Source organism: Lissotriton helveticus, chromosome 4_1 (assembly GCF_964261635.1).
Source record: "Lissotriton helveticus chromosome 4_1, aLisHel1.1, whole genome shotgun sequence".
NCBI lineage: Eukaryota > Metazoa > Chordata > Amphibia > Caudata > Salamandridae > Lissotriton > Lissotriton helveticus.
Genome location: NC_136063.1, coordinates 265902979 through 265930877, shown reverse-complemented (window position 1 = coordinate 265930877; position 27899 = coordinate 265902979). Strand labels below are relative to the sequence as shown.

Genomic DNA, 27899 nt, shown 5'->3' with positions numbered 1-27899 from the left:
CTACTTCAAACCTGCAGGCCCACTTTCATTACAGGCCCTGGGTATATGGGATACCACTGTATAAGGGACCTACAAATAAATTACATATGCCAAACAAGTGTGAGCCAATCACACCAAGTTTAAAGGTGAGAGCACATGCACTTTAGCACTGAATAGCAATGGTGAAGTGCCCAGAGTCCTAAAGCCAACAAAAATAGGCTCGAAAAAGTAAAGAAGGAAGGCAAAAGGTTTGGGAATAACCCTGTAAAAGGGGCCAGGTCCAACAGCAAGCAATTTCACCGTATTTGAAACGAATATTTCACCCACCTACACACACAGTTTTTGAGAAAATATAACATTCTTCCATTTTTTAAAGTTATTAAATTGAAGATAATTTAAGACACTACACGTGTTTGGTGGGATATTCAGGACACTCCGCATCAGCCCAGATATAATAGGTTCACACCTATTTAAGTGATCAAAATCTGTTTGCTCAAGTATCTCTATTAATTCCACCCTATATGCATAAGTTTAATTTATTCAACATGCATTTGCTAATCTCAGGAAGATTGAGGACTTCCATTTATTAAAGCAACAGACAAACACATTACATTTTTTCAAAAATTACGTGTTTTTACTCCTCCTAAAATCTCAAGTCATTTGCCTCACTACACAAACTTTTATGAAGGCAATTAAAATTTAAAGTATACTAGTGCCATAGTCTCTCCAATTTATCAGACATTAGCAAAACAGATTGATATCTGGAGAAAACAAACGAATATGCAATGGAGACATGAAAACGTACATTTATTAGCCCAAGGTACCGTCAACAGCTTAAAATACACCAGGCACAAAATACATTTCTATAAAATTACGGCAATTGTTCCCTCAAATATTATACTTTTAGCCACATTTAAAAAAAAATCTGATGTGGAACATGCACACGTCTTTTACATGTAGTAACCTGATCATATTTTGGCAGAGACGGTGTTTCTTTTGTGAAGACATTATAATCTTTGCTTTGCTCGATACTTGAGTACCATGCTTGACTGTGATAAGAACATTACAACTTTTATTTCGATTTTCAATGGGGGTTCCCAAAATAATCAGTGCTAGAACTAAAAGAATACAGCCTCAACCCCTCCAAATTTTAGATAATGGCAGGAGAAAGCCCTTCTAGTGTCTCCAATGGAATTATTTATTGATAAGCAATATTTAAATCAGAGGAAAGTCGCGCATAGACCTCAATTAAAGCTTTCCTGCAAAACCCCTGGACTAGTAGAAGGTTTTACAGTGACTCCTTCTGCATATCATTCTTCCATTTCATTCACCTTACTTTGACTCCCTTCCCTTTCACTGTGATTATCCATTTCATAATTAGTGTCTATTGATCATACTTCACCCCTTGGCAAACACACAAAGTGTGTGCTTTTCCATAAATAAATCACACACCCCACCAAGCCCATATGACGTAGGATCCACTGCCGCACCCGGTCCCTGATCATCCTCTTCATTTTCTATCTTTATCTTTGATGGGAAGCAGAGTGCTCAGTTTTATATTCGTAGGGAGCCCAGGGAGTCTTCTGAGGTCCTAGGATGAAGCAGGATCATGTATGGCCAAATATGGCACTAGGAGAACTGCAAAATGTCACTGAAATGGCCGGATACACTCCCAGTTTATTGCTCTCATCAATAGCTGACAAAAGCTCAATGGCAACGATGTGGGGTGCTGAACCCCAGTAGCTCACATATACTACTGAAAAAAGCTGTTGCACCCCACATTCAAGCCACTCTGAAGTTTTAGGCTTTACCTAGTGGTCAGTCTCTTTCGTCCTTTCATTGCTTCAGTATATCACGTCACTTATGATTTAGTTTTGCCAAGGGAAATATTCATTCAACTTAACAATTGTCTCTTTTGATGTTACGTTAGTTTAAATTCGAGTATGGTTTGTGCTGTTCACCATTTTTCTTTTTGTAATTCATTCCAGTTTAAATTTGAGTTAGGCTTGTGCTGAATAGCAACTAATTTCTCCATAATTCTGCTAACGCGGGATTACTGGTTACTAATTATCTTACCAAATCCCATTTCCTGTCGACTGAATCGTTGGTACCTGTCTTGAGTAAAAGGTAATCTCACAATAAACAATCAATTTAAGAACTTACACCACTCTAAATGACCACTGACCAAAATTAAGTTTTAAAGATTTAATATAAAGTCAAAGATAACTGAAGATACAAACTTCTCAAGATGAGATTCAAAAGGTATATCGGAATCACTATGAACATGAACTTCTTGAATAGTCTGAGTCTGAAGAACAAAATAATAAGTACAAGTTCGAATACCATCAGGGTTGCTAAAATGGATACAAGTTGCAACCTCAAAGTCATTACAGAAAAGAAAATTAAAGTTAGTCTGTCCCTACCCTACACTAAATGACATCCCTACTTAGCAAGATCTTAACCCTCTAGGTGTCAGCCGTGGTGATTTCCTAAGAAGATCACGCACTTCTCTTTGTCTCTTCTCTGATAATGGGTCTCTCCTGATCAGCCTATCTGCCTACCCATCCGCTTCCTTAGGCTCCCAAAATCATCTGCTCTGCTTTCCTCCCGGGTCACTTTCCCTAATACCAAATCACATTTCCAATAGAAACGCCCCTTGGGACGCCCCTCACGTGGTACATCTTTGCGCGGCAAACTCCATGATGGTACTCTTGAAGACCCTCGTTAAAGTTGACCTTGGTTCCCAGGCTTCTTCTTCCGTGCGCTGATACCCCCTGAAATTCCTGGAAACTCCTACAGGCCTGCGCAAGGCGCCACTGAACAAAGTCCCTTTCATTCGAGCTGATTAGGACCCTCGCACCTGCATACAGCTCTTCCTGCAGTGGGCCTCAAATTCCAGACTTCACCATATCTTAGGCCATAAAACACTCTCAGAGCTTCATACTGGACACCTCACGACCTCTCCTCTAATGAGCACATGACGATTTGAACTACATGACATTATCGGCTCTGGCCTACTTGATTTACATGCAGCAGGTTCCTGCACTCTTAAAACGTTAACTTGATTTAAACAGCAAACATTCTTAACTAGCATACGTTTCTAAAATAACACATCTATAAAGCACATACTTTTAACCCTAAGTTCAATAGTACATTTTGAAAGAACCATGTCAACCTTGTCTCACATTATTTTAGCAGCACGTTTAGATTTGCTTGTGAATTGCCATGAGGCCTACACAAAATACTGGGTTTTTAGAGTTACATTCAACTCTTACATTATTCCTTTAACATGAGAACATGAGGTTTTCATATTCATCCCAAACATTTCTACATTAATCTCACACAGTTATGATTATTGTTACTCTACTTAAACATTCTATGCATTTCACCACTGAATATAAGACACTCTGTGTATTTCACTTCTAAATATAAGACACTCTGTGTATTTCACTTCTAAATATAAACACTCTGGTGCAAAGTACATGTTAACTAACTACGTGCTTGTAAATATGGCGTACTTATACATTTTTTTCAAACTTGTGCTCTCTCAGTCCCCCCTTTGATGACCTTTAGGGGTCATCATCACCCTGACACTAAAAATGTAGAACCTTCAAAGTGAAGTCAGGACAGTACCACTTCTTTTCATACTCTCTAATGCTTTCAGACTCTTATATTGGGTGTCCTGCATCGCTGTCAACTCTTCTTCCTGTTTCTTCATAGCTCTCTGTAACCTATTTGCTCTATACCATTGATACAAACGCACCAAACCCCACAAAGTGATTACACAAATCACTACTATGATGATGGGTTTCAATATGTACCAAACGATACCCTTTCCTAAGTTGGCAAACCAACTTCCAACTTTACCCATTCCATGGCCTACTTTTTCCCACACATTTACCTTTGCCAGGTCCTCAATTTCGTAGTGTATGGCAGTGATGTTTTGTATATACTTCTCTAGAGGCTTTGAATTGTCTGGAATGTAAGTACAGCATTCCTGGACCTTCAAGGCCCTACAGACTCCTCCCTCTTTTGCTAACAGAACATCTAAAGCAAGTCGGTTCTGAAGAACCATTGCCCTAATCGATTGCATCTCCCCCTCTATCAGCATCAAGGATCTTGCAGTACTGGCAGACAGTCTATCTACGACTGTAGCTAACCTCCTGATCTTAATGTCATTCATTATCAATCCTAAGAAAGGGAATGCAGCACCTATTAGATCTCCGATTACTTCTGCTGCACCCAGCCCTCGCTTCCATCTAGTTGATATTTCTTTCTTAGGCGTGTCTAAATTCTCAACATGATATATTTTAGGGAAGACAACAGCCAGATAGCATGATCCGTACCAATTATCTGGTAACTTCACATAGGCATATTTTCCACATACAAAATATACATTTGGTATTGCTTGCATCCCTTTCATGAAGTTCTTAGAGTAGTACTCCAATTGAAAAGCATGTTCGCAATTTACTTGTCCTACATAAACGTTTTCATAGTAGGAGTAACTCCTGTGAATGCACAGTTTCCCCCGTTTCTCCTTATCCAAAGCAATTGGACCAATACTACCTTTTCGTTGTTGTGCCCTTTCCTCCTTGGTCCAATCTGTTTCTCCTTGTCCTGATGCCTTCAATGCCTTCTGCTTTCTGTATCTAGTATCTACCTGAGCTATAAACTTTTTCTCAACTTCTGATATTTGACAAGTCAGATTGTTGTTTCGAGCATGTGAAGTATCTAACGTTCTCCATGGAATAAACCATTTGTGTAACCTGTCTTCGCTTTTGTAGTAGTCCCATTTGTTCAAATGCTTGAAATTCGGAACCTCTGGCAATGTCGAGTCGAAATTCGAGAAGTAATACTCAAATCCGTCTCGTCCATAAAACATACTTAACAATAAACTGCACGTTATTCCATATGTCAACGGGAGATGATGGTATTTGATACCCTCCTCCACCGAAATTGGTAACTGCATACATACATAGCAGTCCTTTACCTCCATGGCATCAACATATTCATAAAGCAACTTAGCATAAGCATTTGACTTGTAATTCCCCTGTGATTCATCCATGTGTAACCTTTTTACTTCTGCATCTAACAACGCTTTGTCTTTCTCATTGATGTTTCCCTTCTCCTTAATAATGGTAGTTCTCGGTGTTGACACTCCCTTATCCTCCTTAACTGTGGTTCCATCCCCTTCGTGTCCCGCTAGGAATGAAACAGTTACCACTAAAATTATAAGAGAAACCACTACTCCTAAAAATGTAACAGCTATACATTTTGCCCTGCGGTTCGGGTTGCCAGCCTCCATGTTTTCAAACAGTGTAGTTTTCTTTCTTCTAGCATTCACTTCCTCTTCTTTTCAAACAAAGTCTTTCTCTCTTGCAATGTCTTTCTTGGAACACTTGGAAGCTTGACAATTTGTTTCCGCAAAACAGTTCAAAGTCCAGTAGAAAATAGACAACCCTAGCCCTTCTCCATCCACTAAAATGAAACCCCTATCACTTTTCTTCTTCCACTCGGCGCTAGGTTATCTTGCAACAATTCACAATTTCTTTTCAAAAGTCTTATTTTCGTCTGAAGTTATGTATGACTCAAGGAGTGACACTACTTCTTCATAAATGTCCATCCGAAGTATCATTCCCTCAGGTTCTGGACAGTTCGTACCACACCATGGAAAGTCAACCTTTTCTAGGATTATTCTCCTTATTTCGCTCAAGACAAGTGGACGGACGAAATTGAGAGTTAGCGTTTTTTCAATTTCCAATCCTGGTACTATCAGTTCTATATCCACAATTACAAAGGGGTCCGTTCTAATCAAGATCACTTTCTTCACTTTTCCAGATCTGCACCCCTTTGAAGACATTCGTAGTATGGTTTTAGTCCACAACAATAAGCACTCCTAGCAATTCTACTACTCGTTCAAGCATTTCCAAACGAAGAAGAGTTCCCTCCAATATTGGATATCGTGAACAGCAAACTGGAAACTCAACTGTCTCTAAAAGCAATTTTCTTATTCCACTCAGGAGAGCAGGATGAACGATGTTGAGTGTCAGCAACCTTTCGGTCTCCGCTCCTGGCAGTAGAAACTTTATTTGCACTGTGATGATCGGGTCAGTTCTGATCAGTTCCACTTCCCTGATCCTCCCTGTTCTGTGTCTCCCAGACATCTGCAACAAGGTAGGTCCAGTCGGGAGTAGAGTATCTTCTGCTAGGCACTCGCACCCTACTTGATCTTCTAAGACCCTCCTCGGCTTGATCCTGGATATCTTCTTCTGGATCTGAGTCTTCGGATATAGGAGTAAGTGTTTCTTCTTGGGCCGACCTCAAACTTAGCCTTCTTCTTCTTGTTGGCCAAGTGGCAGCTCCAAGCCTTATTCTCCTATTCCTTGTCCTCCCACTTGGTTCTTGATCGCTCCGATACGGATCTGAGTCTGAGTCGTATTCACTTCTGCTCTCTCCTTCAGTTGCGTCTTCTGTCTCACTGCCGTCCTGCCTTCGCTCTTCTTCTGAATCCGATGCGTTCCCAACTTCTTCCGACACCCCCTCAGCTGCCTCAATCCCTTCTTGCGACTCTTCTTCCACTTCCGGGCTTTCGTCTGGGATGGGAGCTGTTCCTTCTAGAGGTGCTGGAACTCTTCTAGTATGGGATGCATGGATCCAATTTGGCAGCCCCCCGCACTTCACCGCGGTGTTCGTGATCAGGATTACCTGAAAGGGCCCACGCCAGCGAACATCTAGGCAGTTCTTCCGGACGTGTTTTTTAACCAGGACCCAGTCCCCTGGGTTCAGGTCATGACACAGGTTCCTCGCTGTTGGAACTTCAGCCGCATGCACCTGAAGGGACACAGAATGGATGGCGTCAGACAGTCCTTTACAATAATCCAAGATCAGATCATCTGTAATATTCAATAGAGCAGTAGTTGGAACTGTAGGAAGTCTCATGGCCCTCCCCATCAGGATCTCGTGGGGAGAGAGACCTGTCCTCCTATCAGGTGTGCTGCGCATGCTCATGAGCACCAATGGAAGAGCATCTGGCCAACTCAAAGATGTGGATGCCACTACTTTAGCCAATCTATTCTTCAAAGTGCCATTCACTTGTTCCACAATTCCTGAAGCTTCTGGTCGATAACTACAATGCAGCTTTTGATCGATATTCAGTGTGGAGCACAACATCTTCACTATTTCGCTGTTAAAATGTTTTCCTCTGTCCGATTCCAAAGAGGCAGGCACCCCGAAGCGCGGTATCAACTCCCTGAGCAGCAATTTAGCCACTGTGAGTGTATCGCACCTACGTGTAGGGTACGCCTCAACCCATCTGGAAAATACGCATACAATCACCAACACATACCGAAGGCGATTGACTCTTGGCATTTCGATGAAATCTAGTTGCATTCTATTGAAAGGCCCCCCTGACCTCCCAATGTGACTCAGTGTGACTGGTGTTCGTTTGCCTACGTTCAGTTGTTGGCAGGTAACACATCGCTTACATACTGATTCTGCTGCTATTCTGAATTTCGGGCAATACCAAGTCTGCCTAAAAACTCTCATCATAGCATCCCTTCCTAGATGTACTGGACCATGTATTTCTCTCGCCATGGGATTAGCTAATTCTTCAGGTAACACAGCTCTCCCATCTGCTGAAACCCAAAAATCCATTTCACTTCGCACACAGCCTGCTATTTCCCATGCCTTTTTCTCTTTTTCAGGTGCGTTCTCCTGCATTATTCTTAAATCCTCCCAAGTGTCTACAGTTTCTAACATCATACTTAATTCTGTCTTTTCTTCTGCACCTTCTATTTCCACCTTTGAGAAAGAATAACTTTGTTCCGCACAATAGCGTGCGACTTCATCAGCATATCTATTACCTTGTGACACAAAATCTGTATTCTTAGTATGAGCTACACACTTCACTACTGCAATATCAACAGGACCTTGTAATGCTTCTATCAGCAATCGCACAAATTCTCCATTTCGAATGGGCGAACCAGAGGAGGTCATGTAACCCCTCTGAGACCACAACTGCCCGAAATCATGAACCACACCGAAACCATATTGGCTGTCCGTGTAGATGGTGACTCTCTTTCCATTTCCTGCTATGCAGGCACGAGTTAGGGCAATAATCTCTGCTACCTGTGCGGAATGTACTCCTTCCAGGCAAGCGGCTTCCACAACTCCAGTAATGGTACAAACAGCATAAGCTGCTCTCAACCGACCAGTATCGTCCCTTAAACATGAGCCATCAACAAAGTAAATTTCATCGGGGTCAGACAATGGCTCATCCACAATATCTGGTCTGGGTTTCGTGCATAGTTCAGTCACATCAAGGCAATCGTGGTCTTCACATCCTTCGCCTTCTATTACAGTAGGTAATGGCATCAAAGTAGCAGGATTCAAGACAGAGCATCTCCTGAGAGTCACGTTTTCTGCGGCAAGTATAACTTGCTCATAACGCGTGAGCCTACTATTGGTCAGATGCTGCGTCTTCGTCCTGGTCATTAACAATTCAACTGAATGTGGTACATACACCACTACTGGATGTCCCATTACAATACTTTCGCTCCTTTCAATGCTGACACCCGTTGCAGCAACGGATTTGAGACATCCGGGCAACGCTGCGGCTACTGGATCTAATGTAGCCGAAAAATATGCAACTGGTCTACGGGCATTACCGTGGGTCTGTGCCAAGACTGACAAAGCACATCCCTCTCTCTCACAGCAATAGAGTGAAAACGACTTTTCATAATCTGGCATTCCCAGAGCCGGAGCACGACATAAATCGTCTCTCAGCTGTAAGAACGCCACCAGACATTCTTCATCCCATGGTACCGGATCACTCACCTCCTTGTGCGTCAGTTTCTGTAAGGGCTTTGCTTTCAGTGAAAAGTTAACTATCCACTGTCGGCAGTAACCCACCATTCCTAGGAACATTCTAACTTCTCTCTGTGTTGTAGGCGCATTCATTTTCATTATCGCCTCAATCCTCTCTGGGGACACCTTACGTTTCCCTTTTTCTAACCTGTGCCCTAGATACTGTACTTCTGTCAAACAATACTGTAACTTGCTCGGAGATACCTTATGTCCATTTTCAGCTAAATGATTCAGTAAGGCAATTGAATCTACTTTACAAGCTTCCTCTGTTTCGGACGCAACAAGTAGGTCATCTATGTACTGTACCAGAACCGAGTTCTGTGGCAGTACTAGATTCTCAAGATTCTTCTTCAACAACTGATTAAAGATGGATGGACTGTCTGTGAATCCTTGTGGGATTCGACACCATGTTAGAACGCGATCTTCCATTTTAAACGCAAAAAGGTACCTGCTCTCTTCATCCAATGGGATTGAAAAGAAAGCCTGACAAAGATCTATCACTGTGAACCATTCTGCTTGACATGGTATTTGAAACAATATTACTGATGGATTCGGTACCACGGGACAACATGAAACGACTATGTTGTTAATTTTCCGTAAATCCTGAACTATCCTAAACTTCCCGCTAGGTTTCTGCAAACCCATAATCGGGGAGTTACAAGGACTGCCCACGATTTCCTTCAGTATTCCCTGCTGTATCATTGACTCGATCACAGGCTTTATTCCCGCAATCGTTTCCTGGGACAATTTGTATTGAGGCGTTCTTGGAAACTCAACATTTGGCTTTACCAGAATTTTTACCGGTTCTACCCCTTTAATCAATCCTATATCTTCTCCTGTGAAATCCCACACCTCTGACGCCACTGCATCTCTTAAGTCTTGTGGAAGATCTTCTACAGTCAGAGTAGGATATAGTTCTACACAGAATTTTGAATTGGCCACCTTAAAGGTAGCATCATCGTCGGTAGTCTGTACCTCCACTCCTTGTGGGGTGCAGTATATGGTGCAATTCAATTTGCATAACAAATCCCTACCTAACAGACATACCGGACTCGAGTCACAAACCACAAACTGATGTTCGTTCATGTGGTTTCCAATTTTCACAGACACTGGTTCTGTCAAGGGACTAGTCATTCTTTTATTTGCGACTCCTACCACTTGAATTGTTTCCCCTGACATTGGCAAGTCTGGAACTACCGCTGATCTCAGAGTCGAACGAGTAGCCCCAGTGTCCACTAAGAACGTAGTGGGACACCCTGCCACTTCTGCCTCAACAAATGGCCCTCTCTGATCCACTTCTAGAACTGCCCCGAGGGTACAGTCCTCTTCACTGCTCACCCGTTGTCCTGTCAAAGGATCAATGTAATAACATTTTTCTTCCTCGATAAACAGAGGCATTTGTTTAAAGACCTTTCCTCCAGCTGCTATCTTCGGTGGCTGTGGGAATTGGGCCCGTGGAGCCGAAGTCCCCCCTTTGGCCACCTTACTACTTGGGACTGTCACTTTTTGCACTGGGTCTTCTTGGACCTGCTCTTCTACTTCTTGCTCTCCGTTTTCAGGGTTAAAGGGACACTCGCGTCGCCAATGCCCCACCTGATGACACAGATGACACTTTGTCGTTTTCTTTAAAGTGGCAAAGTCTATCCTAGGTCTCTGCCCTTCTTCATTATCTTTGTTCTGACCATTTGGTTTTCGTCCCATCCCCTGCTTCTGCTGGCCACCCTTCCCAGCGGACTGCATTTGCACCACCATCAATTTCTCCTTTAGATTCTTGGCTTTAGAATCTATCTCGTCACTGCAGTACCTCGCATATCGTAAAATTTCATCTAGTGGTTTGTTCTGCCAACAGATTAAATGTTGCTGTATCATCAAACAAATATCAGGTCTCAACCCCAATACAAACTTTGACACGAACTGCCCTATGTCTTTGGGATCCATTACATCTAGTCCACTGTATTGCTTGAATGTTTTCAACAATCTTTCATAAAACTCGTGAACTGTCTCCTTGGGTTCCTGCCTTGTTCGGTCTATTTTTACCCAATCTATATCCTGTGGTGGTACCTTATCTTTCAGCCATGCTATTACCCTTTCATACTTTCGCATGACAATCTCAGATGGTCCATTTGTTCGAACATCCCTCAATGGTTCAGCATTTGGCCATTCGACACTAGTCTTACAAGGGGTCCACAAATCAGATGGGACCACGATGTCAAACAACGTGTTCAAATCTATCCACAATACTTTCGAAATTTTAACAAACCTCTCTACCTGCTTATACCACTCGACTGGGTTGTCCCGCAACTTCGGAAATGAGTTGGTAAATGCGGCTAAGTCTCCTCTACTCCAGGGTACATGTACATAATTTCCATTTGATATTTCTCGCAAAGGGAATGCCTCCATCTGCATTACCCTTCCCTCAGGGGTCATCACGTTTGTACTTCGCCTAACTGTGCCCTTTTTCGACCACCTTTCTTCCCATTTATCCAGTTCTCTCCACACTCTTATCCCTGTTACCAACTCTCTTATGTGTGTTTTTAATCCAGTAGTTCTCTTCTCATCTAGATCTTGGTCTGCGTACTGTAATCTGTGGTTGCTCTGCAATGCCCTTGTCCTAGACAAATCCACGGCATACTTGTCTGCCAAATCAGTCAGTTTTTCATGAAACGCTCTAGCTTTCCTAGTAATATCCTTTGCCATGAACAATAACTCATCCTGTTCATACAATTCTATCCTTTCCAAAGGCAATGTTCCATCTATTATCTCATCAACATCTGATTTTAAACTGGTAACATCAAGCCTTTTTGCCTTTATTTCAGCTTTCAAGACACTCAATTTAGCTCCTCCATTTGCATCTCTCCCATCCCAGCTCCGAGATCTACGTTTAGGTATTGGTGAATTATAGGGAGTCCTCCCCTGTTCCCATCTCTCTAGATCCCATGCCTTTCCGTCTTCTCGGGGTGGGTGGTGAAACACTCCTTCATGCCTCATAGCCCCTCTCTCCCCTTCTGGGCTAGTTTCACGGGATGCAGGGTAAGATGTTCCCTTACTCCCTCTTTCTTCCCTACTTCCCTGTGATTCTTGATTACTTGAAGCATGACGGGACCTGTCACTATTCTCCTTCCTCCAATGTTGGACATCTTCCCCAAGCGTATGATGAAGGCACCTAAACCTATTCTGAAAATTCCGTACCGCCTCATCTCCTCCGTTCCCCCAGAGACGGGACATTTCCTCACATTCTACAATCCTAGTATTTTGTTCCGGCTGTTCTCTCTGATTTGTAGGACCTGCATCCCCCCTATTCTCTTGACTTTGGCCTTCCCGGCCCTGACTACTCTCGCTGGCCCCACAATGAGATACAGTCCCGTTTCCCCTGCTTTCCCACTCTGGTTCCGTTCTTGTCCTGTTACTCGGAGATACTATGGACCCGTCCCATTCCCTCAAATCAGCTCTTAACTCTGAAAAAGATCTTGGCCGCGGTCCCCTTAGATCCATTGGTCCTCTCGGACCTCCCTGTTCTGAATTGGGACCGACAGTTGTGTCTAATGGGGTGTTCCACGTTACCGAACCTGGTAATTGTTTCCATGCATTCGTCACATTATTCCTCCTTTCCATCTCAATCCTTTCCCTATCCAATTGCCTTTGTTGTTCCCCTCTATCTCTCTCAGAATTATAGATCGAAACTATGGGTCCTATGGTAACAGGCACTTGAAGAGCGTCTGGCAATCCCACAGACTCAACCCTTTCTGTGGTTGGCGTTTTCTGCACCACAAACCTTCCCACTACACTCTGTACAGTGTTGTTTGGAGGTGTTTCTCCGCCTTTGCTAGGTGTCCATTCCGATATAGGGAGTGGTGTATATCCCTCTATCTCATTCCCATCTTCCCTTGCGAGCCCTCTATCTTCTATCAAACCCACTCTCGGAGGTGGTCTATCCATTAACAATCTGTTTATCAGATTGTCCTCCGACTCGCTTTCCTCGTCTTCTTCCATGAGGTTTCCTCCTCCTGACACCTCCCTCATCGGATACATCTTCTCCACTTCAATAGTCTGTACCCTCCAACGCTTTTCCTCCTCATCCCATTTGGAATCTCGCACTGCCCTTACCGATCGCGTCAGCCTTTGTTGACGCCTGTTCAAATTTCGGTCGTGTGCAGCCTTAATCCATGCATTAAGAGCCTCAAACTGTGTTGGTCTAGGTGAAGGTTTCAATGAGGACATGGTTGCTTTTAGCCGATGTAACACCTCTAACTTAAACGTTCCATACTTCGGGAACTGCATTTCCTCATTTCCTTCCGTAAGCTTATTCCAAGCCCCAATCCACAATATCGTATGCAGCCCAACATTCGTTGCCATATAATGAGCTGGCGTACCCTCTGGGGGAGCCTCTTCCCCGTAATAATGTTCACTTCGTTTACGTTTAAAAATCCCTTTCAAACACTTAAAACACTTCATGATTTCTCTTTTCTCCGCGTTTGTTTACTTCCTGATGATATTCCACCAATCTCGGCGCCGTTCTCACTAACTGGCCTATCCGTACGCGACTTTCCTCCGACGTCACTCTAGCCGCCCAACCAGAGCGCGGTTCTAGCTAACGTCACACCAACCGCTCAATCACAGCGCGGCTCTAGCCGACGTCACCCGTCCCCCTTCGCAGCAGTTCCCCTCCTTTCTCAGCTCGTCTCCTCGGTCATGCACGCATCCCATTCATACTCTGAAAAATGATTACTTCCGTCCAAGCGATCACCTTTCTTTGACTGTACGCCCACAGTCTTTCTGTAGTTGTCACCCTAACTTGGCGAATGTCTTTCCGATTACTTCCAGACAATCGCCTTCTCCGATAGGTTACTCACACACAGTAACTTTCGACCAGCGTCCGTTACTCACACACTCACTCTTACACTCCCCCTATCTTGGATCCACGGCGGTCAATGGTACCTCGTGACCTCCGTACTATGGTCGACAACTACCCTGGATGTTCGATACACCCAAAACCACTTAAGCTCTGGCCTGAACTTAAGATTTCACCAGTTCACCCGTTTACCAGGTTACCAGTTTACCAGGTTGCGCGCGCTCACAACCTTCTCTCACTCACACTACAGGCATTCAACTCCGCCAGACATTACAATACAAATACAACACAAAACACCGCAATCTGTTCACGCATGACCCTTTTTATACTCACTCTCCGATACTGCTGCTTTTCTCGCACCGTCTGCACCTTTCGGCACACGATTCTTCCGCTGCTCGTCTCTCGACGTCTCGGGCCTTGGGGTAAACTAACCTCTCTAGATTACCTTCCTCAAGAAGATAACCATCCTCTGCTACCAACTGCTAACGCGGGATTACTGGTTACTAATTATCTTACCAAATCCCATTTCCTGTCGACTGAATCGTTGGTACCTGTCTTGAGTAAAAGGTAATCTCACAATAAACAATCAATTTAAGAACTTACACCACTCTAAATGACCACTGACCAAAATTAAGTTTTAAAGATTTAATATAAAGTCAAAGATAACTGAAGATACAAACTTCTCAAGATGAGATTCAAAAGGTATATCGGAATCACTATGAACATGAACTTCTTGAATAGTCTGAGTCTGAAGAACAAAATAATAAGTACAAGTTCGAATACCATCAGGGTTGCTAAAATGGATACAAGTTGCAACCTCAAAGTCATTACAGAAAAGAAAATTAAAGTTAGTCTGTCCCTACCCTACACTAAATGACATCCCTACTTAGCAAGATCTTAACCCTCTAGGTGTCAGCCGTGGTGATTTCCTAAGAAGATCACGCACTTCTCTTTGTCTCTTCTCTGATAATGGGTCTCTCCTGATCAGCCTATCTGCCTACCCATCCGCTTCCTTAGGCTCCCAAAATCATCTGCTCTGCTTTCCTCCCGGGTCACTTTCCCTAATACCAAATCACATTTCCAATAGAAACGCCCCTTGGGACGCCCCTCACGTGGTACATCTTTGCGCGGCAAACTCCATGATGGTACTCTTGAAGACCCTCGTTAAAGTTGACCTTGGTTCCCAGGCTTCTTCTTCCGTGCGCTGATACCCCCTGAAATTCCTGGAAACTCCTACAGGCCTGCGCAAGGCGCCACTGAACAAAGTCCCTTTCATTCGAGCTGATTAGGACCCTCGCACCTGCATACAGCTCTTCCTGCAGTGGGCCTCAAATTCCAGACTTCACCATATCTTAGGCCATAAAACACTCTCAGAGCTTCATACTGGACACCTCACGACCTCTCCTCTAACGAGCACATGACGATTTGAACTACATGACATTATCGGCTCTGGCCTACTTGATTTACATGCAGCAGGTTCCTGCACTCTTAAAACGTTAACTTGATTTAAACAGCAAACATTCTTAACTAGCATACGTTTCTAAAATAACACATCTATAAAGCACATACTTTTAACCCTAAGTTCAATAGTACATTTTGAAAGAACCATGTCAACCTTGTCTCACATTATTTTAGCAGCACGTTTAGATTTGCTTGTGAATTGCCATGAGGCCTACACAAAATACTGGGTTTTTAGAGTTACATTCAACTCTTACATTATTCCTTTAACATGAGAACATGAGGTTTTCATATTCATCCCAAACATTTCTACATTAATCTCACACAGTTATGATTATTGTTACTCTACTTAAACATTCTATGCATTTCACCACTGAATATAAGACACTCTGTGTATTTCACTTCTAAATATAAGACACTCTGTGTATTTCACTTCTAAATATAAACACTCTGGTGCAAAGTACATGTTAACTAACTACGTGCTTGTAAATATGGCGTACTTATACATTTTTTTCAAACTTGTGCTCTCTCAGTTCATTTCATGGTGAATTCATGTTTAAGTTTAAGAAGCTGTAATTACACAAGGCTGATTGACGAGCTTCCCTTTTCTATCACAGCTACCTCTGACAAAGGGCTTCCAGCCCGAAATGCAGTGGGTGAATGTTTGTATAGTCACCCAGGAATACAAGTGAATCGTAACATGTTCCAGAAAAAAGCCTGGATTGGCATTTCTTCAACATTAAAGTTTGGAATCACTTTGCCTTTGTGTACATTTTGATGAAACTGTTGAAAGTGAATGTCTTTGGATTACTGGATGTTTACTGGATTTACAGTTTGACACTACTGGCTTAAGCCTAAAACGGCAGTGCAGCTTGAATCTGGGGCGCGACGGCGCAACATCTTTTTTCACTAGGAGAGCTACACAATTAGCATTTTTGTTGGAGACAGTGAAATAATTACACAGATAATTCAGGGGCAGATTTACAAGAAAGTGCCGCAGAATGGCACTACAAGCTCTTTGCCTGCGCCATTCTGCGGCACTTTCAGAGCACAGGAATGCAACATATTTACAGTGATATGTCGCATTCCTGTGCTCTTCCCTGGGCTGTCGTACAAACAGCTGCCATGCACCGGTGCAGGCACCCTTGCACAATGATGCCTGCTTCATGGAGAGATTGTTTTTGTGCAGGAAAGCATACCTTCCTGCACGAAAACAATCACTACTGGCATTTTCCTCTTTCAATGTGTGCTGTCAATCAATCAGAGGTGTATAAAGGGCGCTACTCACCAGTGAGGGTCTCAAGGCGCTGGGTGGGGTGGGGAAGGGGGCAGCTCCGGATCAGTCAAAGAGCCAGGTCTTGAGGTCATTCCTGAATGTGTGCAGGGTCGGGGAGCATCTGATGTTCACAGGGAGCCCGTTCCAGGTCTTGGCTGCGATGTAGGAGAAGGATCTTCCACCTGTTCTGCTTCTGCGGATGCGGGGGACCTCTGCCAGGGAGAGGTCGGCGTAACAGAGGTTCCTCTTGGGTGTGTGGGAAGATACTCTCTCGTTGAGGTATTTGGGTCCGATGTTGTTGAGGGATTTATAGGCGTGGTTGAGGATTTTGAAGGTGACCCTCTTATCGACGGGGAGCCAGTGGAGGGCTCATAGGTGTTGGGCCTTGTGTTTGTGACGTGGTGTCTCTAGAACGAGTCTAGCCGCAGCATTTGGGATGGTCTGGAGTCTGTACAGAAGAGTTCTGTTGATCCCGGCGTATATGGCGTTTCCGTAGTCCAGTATGCTGGTTATGAGCGCATGGGTGACGGTCCTTTTGCAATCAGGGGGATCCATTTGAAGGTCTTGCGGAGGATCCGCAGGCAGTTGAAGCTGGTGGAGGCAACGGCGTTGATCTGGCGGGTCATGGAGAGGGAGAAGTCGAGGATGATGCAGAGGTTTTGCACGTGGTCTGTACGGGTGGGTGGATTCCTGAGGGGGAGGGTCACCAGGTGTTGTCCCAGGCAGATGTGCAGGGTCTGAGGATGAGGACCTCGGTCTTTTCTGAGTTGAGCTTCAAGCAGCTGTCTCTCATCCATGCTGCCACGTTCTTCATTCCTTCCTAGAAACCGAGTCTGGTGTCTTCGGGATTCTTTTTGAGTGAGAGGATGAGCTGGGTGTCGTTGGTGTAGGATACAATGCTGAGCCCATGCTGTCTGACGATGGCGGCAAGGGGGGCCAAGTAGATGTTGAAAAGCGTGGGGCTGAGCGATGATCCTTGGGGTACTCCGCGGTTGATGTCGGTGGGTTCGGAGAGGAAGGGAGGCTGTCTGATCTTCTGGGTTCTGCCGGTGAGAAAGCATTGGATCCATTCAAGGGCGGCTCCTTGTATCCCTGTGTCATGGAGTCTGGCTGCGAACGTGCGGTGTGAGACGGTGACGAAGGCTGCGGAGAGGTCTAGGAGGATGAGGCACGCATTGTGTCCCTGGTCGAGTAGCATGCGGATGTCGTCACTGGCAGCGAAGAGGGCGGTCTCAGTGCCGTTGTTGCTGCGGAATCCAGACAAGGAGTCGTCTAAGATGGAGTGCTCTTCGATGAAAGCCGTCAGCGGGGCGTTTACAAGTCTCTTGGTGACTTTGGCTGCGAAAGGGAGGAGAGAGATGGGCAGGTAGTTTTTCAGGTCTGTTGGGTCGGCCATTGGCTTCTTGAGGATGGGTTTGACCTCCGCCCGCTTCCAGTCATCTGGACAGATGCCGACCTGACAGAGGCATTGATGGTCTGTCCTAGTTCAGTGCGATCGCGGCGGCGACCCTGTGGAAAATGTGCGGTGAGCAGGGGTCCGTTGGGGCTCCTGATTGGGTTTTCTTCATAGTCGCGATGATGAGTTCGATGGTGGTGGGGTCCCAGGTCATGATGGCTGGCCTATCAGCGGCGGTGGGTAGGGGGGGTGGTGTTTGGCATGGGTGCAGGGAGCGCACACTGAGGAGGATGCATGTTAGGGTTCGGCGGTGCGTGCATCAGGCGGGCCTTCAATGGTTGTGGGAGCTTTGTCGATGGTGAAGGATCGGTGGCTGGGTCTGCATGAGAACTGTCCATAGGTGGTGTTCGGCAAGAATCTTGCGCAGCCAGCGTGTCTTCTGGGATTGAGTGTGTGGAGGGTGGTTGTGTCATAGTGGTGGGGCTTAGGAGAACCAGGGTTCCTGGCGCTGGTCGCTGTTGGATCACAGACAGGCGTAGATGTGTTTGCCTTACGTGTGCCTTCGGCACGACAGCGGCGTGCCCGCTGCGGGCCCTTAAGTAGGGGATGGGGGCGGGACCAGTGGTAGGGAGGCGGAAGCGGGAACTGTGTTGGGGTGGAAGGGGCCACAGGGGCACCAGCGGGGGTCAAAACGGGCTTCACAAATTGGCGAGGCACAAAACAATTACCAAGAATTCAAAAGACAATTACCGAGAATCGCCAACAATTACAAAGCAGATAATACACAAATCCAATAAACACCCCGGAGGCTGGGCGGTCTGTAGTTATGGGCTGTAGTTGCAGCACGCATTGAAAGAAGAAAAAAATGAGGAGAAATGAAAACATTTCTCCTCGTTGCGCCTCGCTAAGCTACCCGTACGATTACACTTAAATCTGGAAATGTGTCTGGTTCCATGGGTGTTGGTGGGAACACCCACAGCAAAACCATGTGCTGCGTGTAAAGGGGCGTATATACAAGGACAGGAAGTGCCCCTAAGGGTGACTTTTCATGTCCTTGCATATATGAGGCAGAGAAATGCGCTGCCAGTGCATCAAAAAAAGTGGCGAACTGGCAGCGCAAGGGGCTTGTAAATCTGCCCCTCAGTGTTTTGGGTGTGTTATACTGGTGCCATCAGACCACACTGCCAAGAAGCCAAGTAATCGGACTGTTAGTAAAATAAAACATTTACATTACGACAAGTGGAATACGTTTTTTTAGGAGGGATGACTCCTGAAAGCATGCAAGAAACCTTCCAGTGTGCATGCACACCTATGCCATGTGACAGACAGACATGCCCTTAGGGCATGTCTGTGTGCCACATGGCACACATGCCTGTATTCGGGGTGCTAGAGGGTGTCAAAGTGACGCCCCCTGCACCCTTGCTGGATTCGGTATTTACCGAATCGGTAAGTACCGATTCAGTATTGCCCATTGATTCCTATGGGCTTCAAGGCCCATAGGTATCAATGGGCAATACCGAATCGGTAATTCAATTACCGATTTTACCTAAATCTCCCTCCTTCTATTTTACCGATTCATAAATACCGAATCGGTAAAATTCGGTATTTATGAATCGGTAAAATAGAATTACCTACATCTGGCCCTCGGTGTTTACGTAACAGAGTTTATTTTGGTGTTTTGGCACTCCTCGTCCAAGATGGTCATTTGTGTGTTTTTCCTTAACATTTAATTGGACTAGAAGGTATTCTCTCTGAAGAAAGCCTGTTATTTATCCTAAATATAAAGACATCGTTTTAGCATCAGTCAATTTATGAGCAAACACTTTTACTAATTTATTATTAAAGTTTGATAAACTTTTACAATGTTTCCCCGTACTTTACCATTGGAAGATCTCCAGTCTGACTGTAGAGTCTCCCTATGCAAAAGTATTGGGAAAAGTCAAAAGCTTTATTAATTTGGGGAAAAAGAGTGAAAGTATTTTAATGTTAAATAATGATGTAAATATTGATGTCTTATCTAAAGATGCAATGTGTAAAGTATTTGTGCAACAAAAATGTACAGTAAAACAATGAAAACACCACAAAAAACACTCCACACGCTGCTGACAATCATTGGCAAAGAAGATGGGTTTGAAATGTAGCTGGAAATGCATGACTTTAGAAAATGCACAGGTTTAGAAAATAGGCAATCATTTAATAAATAAATGGAGACTAAAATGACATAAATCCAATGAATGGTAGTTCAATTATGAATTTTTAAAGAATAAAAAGGATTGCAGCGCTTAGAAGCAATAAGTGCCAATGAGGGTTATCTGATCACGCTAGACCGAGGTAAAGTTAATAGTTCATGACAATCGCGATGGAGCATAGGCCGGCTACACGCGGGCCCCTATGAACATAGTACCTTATCCTTGTTACAACAGCGAGATGCTGTGTGCAGTTGAGAGGTGTGTTGAGCGATGCGTTGATGTCAATCTGAAATAGATGATGTGTCAATTTTTTCCATGCAGTGATAGCAATGCGTTGGATTCCGTAGGTTGAAGCACCAAAGCTGAGAGGCGTTCATTTGTAAGCAATGCCCCGGGTTTCTCTGCACAGTCGAGGGGATGTGTTAAACTCACCAAACTGGTGCCGGGGCAAAGTGTGGTGCCATGCATCAGTTTCTGAAGCCAGTGTGGCGGTTCCGATGCGATGTGCCAGGTTCTGCTCCTGCTATATGGACTATGTGTCGATTTCTGCTCATGCAGTCAGCGGATGTGCCAGGGTTTTTAAAGCAAGTATCTGTGTCCACATCCAGTGAACGAAGAACAAGAGCAGGAGTAGAGACTTTTATATCCCAGATTCTCACACAGAAAGAGGCTAGCAACAAGCCCTTGGAGATCACTTTGGTGCAAAAGCAGAGCCCAGCTATCCTCAGCAGAGTCAGAGAGCAGCAGGCAGCAGAACAGCACAAGAGAAAAGCAGGACTTCTAGGTCAGCAGTCCAGCAGAGTGAATGTTCTTATAGCAACACAATAGTTCTTCTGGCAGAGGTTCCTTACAGGTCTAGAAGTGTCTGATTTGGTGGGTTAAGAGACCCAGTACTTATACCTAAGTGTGACTTCAAAGTGGGTGTGACTTCAAAGAAGGGTGTTTGAAGTGCACATATTTTCTTTCTTCCTCAGTCCTGGCTCTAGACTATCTGTGGGGGGTAATCAGCCCTTTGTGTGGGGTCAGCCCACTACCTATTAAGATGTAAATGTCATCCCCTTCCTCCCTTCCTGTACGGGAAGATCCATCAGAATGCAGATGAATACTCAGACACACTTAACCTTCCTGTGTTGAAGGCTGCCTAGAGGAAATCCACAAAGTGTAGCTGTCACCTACACAAGACGTTGTATTGGAGACAGGCTGCAGGCACACAGAGCTGTAGGAGTAGAGAAAAGCCCACGTTGGCATTTCTAAAATAGCAATGGTAAATCCAACTTTACCAGTAAAGAGGATTTATCATTAACATCCCAAAGATATAAAGCATTACACAGATACTCCTTTCTAATCATGAATTACAGCCTAAAATATGTATTAAGGAATTCCCATTAACCTATGAGAAGAGGAGGCTTCACAATAGTGAAAGCAAATTTGAGTGTTTGACACTACCAGGACATGCAAAACTTGAAAGTACATGTCCTACATTTTACCTACACAGCACCCTGCCCTATGGGCTACCTAGGGCATACGTTAGGGTAGACCGATGCGCAATAAAAGGGGAGTTTAAGGCTTGGCAAAGGGGTTTAAACGCTAAGTTGAAGTGGCAGTAAACTGCACATACACGCCCTACCATGGCAGGCCTGAGACATGAAAGACTGCTTGTGTGGAAGGCACCATCAGTGTTGCAGGCCCACTAATAGCTTATGGTATACCATTTTACAAAGGACTTACAAGTGAATTAAATACGGCCATTAAGTATACACTAATGTTACCATGTTTAGGGGAGAAGCTTGTGTACTTTAGCACTCTTCAGCAGTGGTAAAGTACTCAGTAAGCATGGACGGAAAATCTGTTCCGCTCGCGGATTTTGCGGATTTACGGTAAGTTCGCAATCCGCGAGATTTGCGAATTTCCCACAAAATCCGCGAGCGGAACGGATTGGGTCAAAAGTTCAAGCTGCCAGAGCCTCTAAAATAGTTACAAAAGTCAGCTTCAACAGGAAGCACTAATAGATAAAGTAAAGCAGGTGCTAGAGTTGAAGCTCAAATTCAGTTACACAATCATTAATCACCCCAAACTTAATTTGACCTTCAACTGGAGCACCTGCTTTACTTTATCTATTAGTGCTTCCTGTTGAAGCTGACTTATGGCTGAGGGCAGAAGGGCACAAAGTGGGACAGAGGGCATGAGTTAGGCAGAGGGCAGAAGGGCACAGAAACCAGTGGGGCAGAGGGCAAAAGGGCACAAACAAGAGTGGGGCAGAGGGCAGAAAAGCACAAAAACAAGTGGTACAGAGGGCAGAAGGGCATAAAAAACGAGAGGGTGGCAGTGATGAACCAGGCAAAAAAAACCGCAAACACGCAAAGCGCCCCGCGAACACGCAAAGCGCCCTGCGAACACCCGCAAACACGCAAAAATAAAAAATCCACAAAATTCGCGAGAGTTCGCGGATTTTGCGGATTGCGAATCCGTAAATACGCAATTTCGCAGATTGCGAATCCGTAAAATTCTCCCATGCTTAGTACTCAGAGTCTTAAGGCTAACAAAAAGAATAATCAAAAATAGGAGGCAGGCAAAACATTTTGGGGAAGGCTACCCTAAGGATTACAGGTCTAACAGCTGTAATATTCCTCTCAACAGGTTTCCAGATACACCACTAGGAATTACATGGAAGAGGAAACACTGTTCTGGTTTATTAGCAACAGTTCTCCCCCGCGGGAATCAATTCCAGAAGGAACCTCACAATTACAGGAGGGGCAAGCACCAGTTCTCCAAAGGGTTCTCTGATTTTTGCAGCTCATGGTACTTTAAGTATTAACAAGAAAACTGTGTTTGCCATCAGTGTTAGAGCAGCCAGTGCTGGGCATCTGTATACAAATATATTTATTGTTCATTGTCATTTATCAGCAGATAGAACACTGCATTAAAGAGTATGTTTAAATCTTAAAAGAGAATTGTGGTTCAATGTAACTAGTGCATCAAAAACAACACCACACCTAAGTGTGGCCATATTGACTCACAACATACACAAGCCCATGCCACTAGAAAATGAACATAACTCATAGAGACAGTGCACAAGCTGAATCAAGGCAAACACATTTTTCAATGTGTGAGTTGAAGTATGCTGCTGAAACGATCATACCTAATGACACAACATGTGAAACGTGAAATACAACACAGAAAAGAAAAGGGACTAGTGGCAAGGGGATTCTGCTGGTTAACATACTACAAGTTGGGGTAGTTATTCGCACATCTTGACACCACCCTTTAGTTTCCAACTTCATCTTGTTAGCTAAGTAACATGCAGAATTTGTTGGAAATGTACACAATATAAGCAAACCATAATGATGCTATTATATGACCAAATAGACGTTTGAATGTCTACAGGATACTTGAAGGTGGGTTCCATGTAAGTGTAGTAACAATATGCTGCACATATGGTGCATAGGGCAAAGAGGATTGGAAGAAACTGTACGCTATCAGATCAGCTCAGCCCACTGTGGCACACTGAGGCCAGCCACATAGTTTACTTCTAACAAGAAAGAGGAATAGTGGATGCTCACTCATCATCTAGGTGCCTCCGGCCCATTAGTAGCTCACCTGTCTGAAGAACAAACATTGAGGCCATTACTTTCTATGTTGCAGCTCATTGCTCTGAGACTGCATATAAACATTTCAGATGCACACAAGAAAAAGAATTTAGGTGAGACCCTGTTCAACCATGAACATCACTGTAAGCATGTTTGTGTAGTATGCCAGTGGGATGGTTATAGAGCATGAACATAGCTAGGAAACAGCAGAGCATGGAACAGAGTGGTGAGAGATCCAGGTACTTTCTTGGAATGTTTATAGTGTGATGGAAGACAATGGGTGCCCATTGGGTGAGGTGATAATGTTCTGTCAAGGATTGTGTATTCAGTTTCCTTTTCAGTTGCTGTAGGATTAGGTGAAAGGATATGGAAACTATCTGTTCATTTAATCTATATGTATTCAATGTTTTCTCTTCTCTATGTAACTGCTATGGGATCCACATAACTTTAATTGTAAGATATTGATTTCTCTATATATTTTTTCCCAACAAGACAAACCAGACAGCCAATGGAGCACAGAGGTATGGAATCTCACATGCATTAAACACTGCTCAGAAATGTCAAACCAAGTACAATGCACTAGGCATTCTGGACTATGGTCAACAAACTATCCAATGACTTAACTAGCTAAACCCTTATATACTTTAGACAAACAGTATGCATTAGATACAATCCCTAGGACTATAGTGCTAACAGTATGACACCAAACACATATAATTACCACTTTACCTGTACATCTATGCAAAGATATATTTGTATGTCTCTATATAAAGATAGACTACAATACATTAGGCACATCATGTGATGCCATCATGTAGCCAATACATTACTAAATTTATATAGTTGTCACTTAAACAACACATCCATATCCTATTGGCAAACTACACATAAACAAGGTAACTTAAATATCTCACACTCAAATAAGCATAACATTGCACCAAAGCCATACACTCAGTAAAATGTGTCTTCCAAATTGAATAGCCACCCAAATCTGAGTAATGGGCAACTGGGCACCTAAGCAAAATCCCACTAGCATAAAAGCGATTTAACACACTCATCCATACACATGACACATCTCACAGATGCACGACAAGAACTAGGCAGCCACTAAACAGTACATTTGACTAGTCTACCCTAGCTGTCCACTCTCCAATATGATTCACTACTAAATAATACCAAACCCATCCACATACAGTGCCAACAGACTCTCAATGACTTTAGTTCAAATCCTAGAATTGATAAGGGTGTATCATCGGTGCCAGAATGAGAGTCACCTGGATAATTTTCTGTACCTAATACCTAGTCACTATGAATGTTCATGAATAGTATTTTTGGCCTGAAGATACACATAAACAACAGTAAGGTGACAGATGAAATGCTTGAATCTTAGCCACAGACAATTACATATGCCCACAGTTTTTTACCCACCATGACACTTTAGACAAAAGACTGCCTTATGCAAACCAGAACCAACTCCAAAAGTTGACCACAAGCAGGGCAGACCAGTTTGGACCTACTTAGATCTCATCAAGGATGTAAAGGCCGAGTTCTAAATCACAGTGAGCACAAGACTTGTGTCTGGGCATACCCGTCACACTTTAGGATTCAACACAACACTAAGTTGATGGGTGGAATGCTTGATTACATTTCAGGCACTGGCAAGGTGTGCAAAATAAGGATGAGCTGGGATGCGACATGGAGTAATTACCAGCGGCTGAGACTAAATCAAGTATTCCATACATCACTTTTTGTAAATTCAGTACCACATCTTAAGTGTGACAGGCATGCCCAGATGTAGGTCCCCTGCTCACTGTGCCACTGGTACCAAGCTATGCCTGACTGATTAGCCCTAATGAGGCCAAAATCGTTTTTTGCTTCTGTACCGGTTCAGGGAGGACTTGACAGTTCGGGCTGAATTGTTCCCATTGTAGCTAGGTCAAGAATGATTTGCATATGGCTGGGTCGAAACTGTGGTGGCGTGGTGTGCAAACTAACAGAAGAGTAGGAAGCGACCTAGAACAATTACCAGTGACTGAGATTAATTCAAGCATTCCATCCATCACTTTCTGTGTACTTAATTGCGACAAAGTAGGATCGGTATGCCCAGATATGGTTCCTGTGCACACTGTGCTACCAGAACCCAGCTATGCTGATGAGCTTTTTTAGGGGTGAAACTGGTCTTGGTTAGCTTCTGTTTGGGTTCAGGAAGAACCTGTGCTAGCAATTCAGAACTGACTGTTCCTAATTGGAGCTGGGTCAAGATGGAATGGCATACGGCTGGGTCCAAAGTGAGGTGGCAAAGTGTGCAAAACAATAACGGACAGGGTTGTGACCCCAAGTAATTACCAGTGAATGAGATTAAAACAATTATTCCATCCATCACTCTTAGGATATACTTCAGTGCGAATTCCTAAGTGGGCCAGGTTTTCTCAGATGAGTACCCCATGCACACTGTGCCACTGGAACCAAGCTATGCCCGACTGATGAGCCTCAATAAGGGCAAAACTGGTCTTGAGTTCCTTGCGTTCCAGGTCAGCAAGGATCTGGTCTGGCAGTTCGAGCTGGGCTGCTCTTACAGGATCAGGGTCAAGACTCATTTACATATGGCTGGGTCAAACTGTGGTGACATGTTGTGCAAAATAACAACGGACTGGGATGCAGCCCAAGTAATTACCAGCAGCTGAAATTAATTCAGTCCTTCCATCCATAACTTTTTTGTATACTTCACTGGAAATACGCAAAGCAAAGCTGCCATGATATGGGAGTTCTCCTGTACTGATTAGTGCCAAGTCCTGTACCGGTTAGTGCCAAGCCCCAACAAACTGCCAGAGGGGGTCATTTTTAAAAAAACTTTATGGAACCAGGCCTAATTATTCATTCATTCCCTATTGATTTAATTAGTGTTCCTGTCACTCCTGTGTCAGCTGCTCCAGACTTAACAGACAAACAAACTGTGGGCACTCCTGAATTGTTCACCAATAAAATATGTTTGACAAGACAATCATTTTGAATAGTAGTAGATTTATATTTTTCCTTTTCTTACGGAAAGCCTTTTGCTAAATTACTAAGCAAAGAAAGTGATACTGTAACAAAATCCGTACTGAAGCTTACGAAAAAGTAATAGTGGAATGTTTGAATTAAACTCAGCCACTGGTAATTACCAGAGCTGCATCCTAGCCCATCGTTGTTGTCGCAGTTTACTCCGTTAGTGCACCTGGCAGTTCTGGATGGATTAATCACATGAGAAGCAGGGTCAGTACTGCATTGCTTAAGGAGGTCTTTGTCTAGATTGGCATGATGGATAAAAAACAATGGACTTGAATGCGTCCCTGAACGATTGGCAGTGGCTAAGATTAATTCAAGCAATCCATTTATTGACTTGTTATTGTTATAGTTTATGCCCTCAGTGCAACGTATATGTCCAGACATGAGCCCCTTGCTCACTGTACCATTGGACGCAAGCTATACCTCACTGATGAGACCTACACAGGTTAAAATGTTTCTGTGGTTGCTTGTGGTATCTTCTGGATGGTGTCATGTCTAGAAGTTAGGGACAGACTGTTTACATGAGGAGTAAGGTCAGTACTGATTTGCATAAGGCGGGTATTTGTGTAGAGTGGTATGGTGGGTGAAAAACAATGGACTGGAATGCAGCTCGAGTAATTGCCACTGGCTGAGGTTAATTTAAGCATTCCATTTATCACCTTCTTGTCATTGCAACACACTTTATAGCTTAGGCAAAATATGTCTTGTCAGAGTCATGATGATGCTTTATGATAGTTTTAGGTGAACTATCAATTATCTTACAGAGAAACCGGAAGAAGCCAAAAATGGCTTGAGTTTGAAGTTAGTCTCCTACACACTGTCATAGAAAAGTCTTAAATGCAAGCCAAACAGCATTTGTAGATTTGAAATTTATAAAAAAGGGAAATATTAAAGTTAGTCAGCAAAAAAAGACCCATTTTAGTAGTGATAGAGAATTGGTGTGTGGCTGTATAATGGAAGAAAGCCAGTGACACAACCGCTGTGTTACATTAGGCACCGACACGCTTATCCAGTTTGGTTTTAACATGGCTAATATGTGTATCTGCCTCTCCTACATTTTCACTTTGGTCTGGTATCACTGAAGGTGTTTTGTACATCCTCCTGGAAGATTGGGTTCTTATAAATGCTGTAATTCTTTAGTAAAGAATTGTTAAAATCCACTATATTGATCGTACCACTACATCAAAGCTTAGTCTAGGTAAGTGGTTGTGGAGTTTAAGAATAGCAAATATACCCTCACATTGTCGATGTAGTG

At 43.8% G+C, this 27899-nt stretch overlaps 1 protein-coding gene across 1 annotated transcript in view; it reads right to left on the bottom strand.

Moving 5' to 3' along the window:
* ADCY8 (adenylate cyclase 8) overlaps window positions 1–27899 on the bottom strand; it is a 1090843-nt gene that overhangs the window by 398177 nt on the left and 664767 nt on the right. The gene's annotated exons all lie outside the window — the stretch shown is intronic.